The sequence below is a fragment of the Octopus sinensis genome, linkage group LG6 (genome assembly GCF_006345805.1).
Source record: "Octopus sinensis linkage group LG6, ASM634580v1, whole genome shotgun sequence".
In the NCBI taxonomy this organism is placed as follows: Eukaryota; Metazoa; Mollusca; class Cephalopoda; order Octopoda; family Octopodidae; genus Octopus; species Octopus sinensis.
This window is the reverse complement of record NC_043002.1, coordinates 48,652,384-48,658,909: the sequence shown is the minus strand read 5'-3', so window position 1 is coordinate 48,658,909 and position 6,526 is coordinate 48,652,384.

Below are 6,526 nucleotides of genomic sequence, written 5' to 3'. Positions count from 1 at the left end.
AATAATATAAATATATATATATAAATACACATTTGAATATATATACGTATGTACCTTACACACATACACAGACACACACACATACACACACACACGCACGCACACACAGACACACATACAAACACGTGTTCATACAGAGGGTGATGAACAAGATAATTGTGTCTATTATTCTGTTGGATGCGGGAAAAATAGAGTAACATCTCATTTCAAATAGATTGGGACATATTTTATGCACAGATAAAGAAAGGGAGAGGAAGAGAGAAAGAGAAAGAGAGAGAGAGAGAGAGAGAGAGAGAGAGAGAGAGAGAGAGAGAGAGAGAGAGAGAGAGAGAGAGAGAGAGAGAGAGAGAGAGAGAGAGAGAGAGAGAGAGAGAGAGAGAGAGAGAGAGAGAGAGAGAGAAATTGGCAAGAACTAGCTGTGGAATTGTTTAAGCATAATAGAAAGGAAACTTTCATGACAGGTTACCTTTTCGGTTTGTAGCTTTCGCTCCTAGCAACTGTATGCATATGAAGGTGATCTTGGGAGGAGTTTATTGTGTGCTTGCGTGTGTCGTGTGTGAAAGTATGTTGTGTGCGCGTGTGCGCATGTATGTATTCAGCATAGAGCTGGAAGCAAACTGAAAATCAAAAAATTATCTCGACAGTTACTTGGGAGACGAGAAAGCTTACAGCGATACACATCTACATCATTTACGTCTCGTACTTTCCTAATGGTTGTCATATAGTCAGTTGAGAGTTATAAGCGATTTCCTCCACATGTTGCAATTAATATTCTTTGTCTGTACAGCTACTGAGTAATTGTGAGAAAACCATTTTGCGTATTGAGCGATCGAGGTTGAGTTTGAAGTCTAGTTTTAGTGAGAGATGTGGAGAAGCATAGTCTGGCTTTTGGTATCTGTCGTTCACTTAAATATCTCTAATTGTTCAGACAGGAAGTATATTTACGACTAAAGACAGTATATAACTGGTGAAATTCAAACTGGTGAAACTCAAACCAGTTCGCTCAGTCGAGTTTTTCAAAAGGATCGAAGACAATAACTGATTACTAATGATCCAGAATAATAAACAATTACTTTTACTTCATCCCTCCTCCTCCCAAACCTGCTGCTGTATATGTTTCAGCTTCATATTCAGCATTGTCTACTAAGTTTGTTATGCATTTTACAATGTGGGAGAAAAACAAGTCATTGCTTTGCCAATTGCTTTTGCGAACATTATTCGAAATAAACTACTACATATGCCAGGCCTACCTGTCATTGCCCACTTCAACTCAGCAAGCCTTTCCATTATCCCTTTATCAGTGAGGGGCATCTCTACACGAAAGGATTCACATAGTGAAGGAAACAGATGAAGTAACATTTCATATTCAAACTCGGAAGCATGGCACTGATAAGTTTAAACGAATGGTTTTCATTCTACTCCTTCAGCCCCTCCAAATTTAGTAATCACGATTTTATTTTCCAGCTTCACTCTCATCTCAAGTTTTCCCTTCCCCTTCATCCTCACCAAGTTGTCTTCCACTTTTTTAAAATTTCTTTTTCCTTCTCTTTCTATCACCTTGTTTCGCCATTTTCCTATTTCTTGTCCACGTATGCAAGCTCACGTTGTTTTGCGATCCTCATCAGTTGATAGATGTAAAACTCTGATGCCTCAAAGACAAATGTAAAACTCTGATGCCTCTCCTTGTTTCCTTCAGTCATGGTTATTCTGAAAAAGGACAGTCCAAAACGTTGGAAACTTAACTCTTCACGGAAAATTTATCTTATACTATCAATCACTTTTTTCAAATGATACAGACTGCCACGAGTTTACTTGAATTCTTATTTATTCTATGTGTGTATGCTTCAGAGGAAGGTTTCACCTTGATGATATTTTGGTGTAACTTCTGATCAAAAATATGTCAAAACTGACATTTTTGGTAATAACCGGCAGGTTTAGGGGCTTCGTTATTTCTTATAGTGAACAAGTATTTTGTAGATTTGAAATTGTTCTACAATTGCAGAAATGTATATCTTTTAAACATAAGACATGATGTAATCGTCAGGAGTTCAAAAATGACTACACTCCTTGTTAATAACGGCATTACTCTGAAGTCTTAATGAACATACCAGCCCAAGGATAATTTTGTTCGTATTTAGGGTGTTTCTTTTGGAATTATTTGCTGAAACATATCCGCCCGTTCTTAAGTCGCATGGGATATCGTCACTGAGTGTGTCTTGAGGAATTTATTCCCATAGTGCAGACATAGTTGTATTAAGAAGATCGCGTTGCACCTATGTTTTTGGGTTCAGTTCTGCTGTGCGGCACTTTGGCAAAGTGTCTTTACTATTGCTCCGAATCGTCCAATGCCTAGTGAGTAAATTTGGTAGATGGAAACTGTATGGAAGCCTGACGTGCACACACACACACACACACACACAAGCACAAGCACACACACACACACAAGCACAAGCACACACACACACACATACGTTTATTATTAAACAAGAATATTGTTGACAATGACTCCGAAGTTTAAGCAAGTTAAGCCATCGTCGGACTGGCCGAAACTTCGAAATCACTGCGAACAATATTCTTATTTAACAATAAACTTGTACTCTACAAAATTACGGAGTAACCCATCGGATTAATGTAAAATTGTTTTTATTGTAACTAAACATAAAAACAAACATTAATATATATCATATGTTAACAAATATAAGTTGGTATTTTTTTTTTTTTGAAGCGCGGAAATGTAATGTAGTGCAAGTAGAAAGATATATTTTTCAACGTGTATGTACTGATAGATCAGCATATATAGGATAAAAATCCCTAGAGATCAAATAAATCTGTCAGTAACCAACCATGAGACTCGAACTCACCTCCCTTTAATTTCTGGTCAAAGTGCTTTACCATTAAGCTAAACTGCTTTACTGACAAATTCTTCTACAATTTTAGAACTTATAAACTCATCCAGAAATGCTAGATGGAATAGAAATTTCGTCATATGTAAACAAACATAAGTTTTTTTTTTAAGCGCTGAAATGTATTGAAGTACAAGTAGAAAGATACATTTTACAACGCATAAGTACTGACAGTACATCATGTATAGGAAAAAATCCTTACAGAGCACTTTGACCGAAAATTAAGGGGTGGTGATTTCGAGTCTCATGGCTGGTTGCTGACAGATTTTTCTGCTCTGTAAGGATTTTGTTCTATATATGCTGTATATATATATACATGCGTATATGTATTTATGTATATATATTATATATATGTGTGTGTGTGTGTGTGTGTGTGGGGGGGGGGGGTTGTGCTTCTGTGTGTGTTTACATCCCGACTCACTGTTGGTTTGTCTGCGTCCCCGTAACTCAGCGGTTCGGCAAAAGACGCTGATAGAACAAATGCTAGATTAAAAAAAAAAAAGCACTGAAGCCGATTCGTTCGACTACAATCCTTAAAGGTGTTGCTCCAGCATAGTCACAGTCCAGTGAGTGAAAGAAGTTAATGATAGAATATCTCGCTAGAGGTCGCTCCTTTGGTTTTAGAACACCTCATTGCTTTGTTTTTATGGAAATTATTTAGCTGGTTCTGTTTAACTATGTACCTTAAGATATTCAAATAACGCCTGCGATGTACTTAACTCATTTCTTTCACTTCGTATTTTGCACAAGCTAAATTTGCTCGATATCACTAATTCTGTAGAAGCTTCAGTTGAAGTGTACATGTCTATGTGTTATATGTGTGTATGCGCCTGTTGTATATTACATCAGCATTACGCTATCGCTTTGCAGGTACGACAGTGCAGTATGAATTGCCGCTACAAGCAATGGCAGCAGTGAAGAAACGATGAGTATTTACGATGGAGAATCCTATCCCTTTAATGGATACTGTACCGGGCTAAACCAGGGTGCCGTATCCAGAGGAGATTAATCCATCATCTAATTAGCATTATAGATAAACATTTCACTGTGTTTCGAAATAAACCACTCCCATAAAAAAAAGAAACGACTTAGCTCTGTGTGGTAAGAAACTTGTTTCTCGACTAGCAAAGGAGATACTAGTCAGTATCCTATATATACCACGGCGTGGTACCTTGGGCAAGTATCTTCTACTATAGCCTCAGGCCGACCAAGCCTTGTGAGTGGATTTGGTTGACGGAAACTGAAAGAAGCCTGTCGTATATATATATATATATATATATATATATATATATATTATATATATATATATGTGTGTATATGTATTTATGTGTGTGCACGTGTGTGTGTCTTTGTGTCTATGTTTGTCCCCCACCATTGCTTGACAACCATTGTTAGTCTGTTTACGTCTCCGTAACTTACCGGTTCGGTAAAAAGAGACAGATATAATAAGTACCAGTCTTAAAGAAAAAAAAATAAGTACGGGGTTCAAATGATTTGACTAAAAATTTTAAAGGTCGTTACCCCGGCATGGCTGCAGTCTAATGACTGAAACAGATAATATTATATACACATACATACATACATACATACATACATACATGCATACATACATACATACATACATACATACATACATACATACATACATACATACATACATACATACATATATATATATATATATAATATATATATATATATATATAATATATATATATATATATATATATATTATATATATATATATATATATATACTCTTTTACTTGTTTCAGGACTTATTCTTTGTGAGCCCAGTATTTATTCTATCGGTCTCTTTTGCCGAACCGCTAAGTGACATATATATATAAATGTAAACAACAAATTAAAAAGGGTGGTTTATTAGCAATTAGAACCTAAAGGCAAACTTAATAGAGGTCACAAAAGTGGTAGAGGGCACTGAATGGCACCTCTTTTGCTAAAAAATAAGCACTGAACTTAATGACTGTCAAAGGGAGGTAAGTTTCCAGCGCACATAGTCGGATCGCGATTTCGGATTTTGATGCAGACCATCTTAATCCGCATCAGCGACTCTTAACGCCTAGGGTTAAACTCAACAATCTCCGTCAGTCTTATAAGAAAAACTGTTGAAAACGTGTGCTGATTTTCAAAACGGTAAAAGAGTAAATAACAAATTAAAAAGGATGTCTTATTAGCAATTAGAACCTGTAACACTGGATGACACGTCTGTAACACTGGATGGGTGCAGCTCTCATCATTTACATTATAATATTAATCGAAGGAAAGAGTCAAGACTTCCGATAACTTCAACAGCATAACTATTTTTATTTCTGGATTCGCAATATTCTTCTTAGCCTAGGAGCCTAGGAGCTCGTCGCAGTAGTCAAGTGGAGTGAGCCAAATCCTGTTCGTTCAAGCATAGTGTAGCAACGCAACGAGGTAGCAGTTTGAGAGAGCTGCAACAACACGACCGTCCTGTTCGACTGTCAGCGTTCGAGAGATCGATACGCGGGAAATTTTTGCTGCTGCTAGTATTCTGCGTATGCGCATGAGGGAACTTCCGGCAGACCTCCCGGAAGAATCCAACGCTGCGCATGCGTGCTGAAGATTTCCAAAATGGCGTCACTACAAACCTAAAATCAAAATTAATAGAGATCACAAATGTGACAGAGGGTACTGACTAGCACTTCTTTTTCTATTTATTGTTTACACGTTTACCGTTTTGAAAATTAGCACGTGTTTTCAACGCTTTTTTTATAAGGCTGGCAGAGGTAGTTGAGTTTAACCTAAGGCGTTAAGAGTCGCTGAGAAGGATTAAGATGGCGTACATAAAAATTTGAAATCGCGATCCAACTATGTTCGCTGGGGACTTATTTCCTTTTGTCAGTCATTAAGTTCCACGCTGTTATAGCTTTTTAGTTGTTTTAACTCTTATTTTTAGCAAAAGAGATGCTAGTCAGTATTCTCTCTCTCTCTCTCTCTCTCTTATATATATATATGTGTGTGTGTATGTATGTATGTATGTATGTATGTATGTATGTATGTATGTATGTATGTATGTATGTATGTATGTATGAATGTATGTATATATATACACACACACACAGGCACACCGCAAAGTAAATAGATCCCATCAGTTTTGAAAGATTTATTTCTAGAAATAGAAGAAAATGTCTTTTGGTCATTCGATGCATTTAGATATTTAATGTAGTATTTAGTAGGTTTGTCATGTGCAGTTTTTAATGAGTTCGAGCATCGTACAAATGAGTAGTGTCCGCACAGATAAAACCGTATAATAAATGGTGTCTATAAATCAGGTCATCCCATAAGTTCTGTCCGAATTTTGAATAAAACAAGTGATCAAATGCTATATTTAATTGAAATTTAATCACCAATGTACTTTCCTTGATTATCTATGACTTCCTTCCATCTATTTACAAGCTTTTTAATCCCATCAATGTAAAACTCTTTTGGTTCCAAAGTGAAGAACTCTGAAATGTCAGTTTCGACCTCCTCCTGGCTTGCGAAAGTTATATCCCCCAAATGATTCTATAAACTACAAAACAAATGGTAGTCTGAAGGAACAAAGTCGGGAGAATAAGGTGGATGAGGATTTTTTTCCAA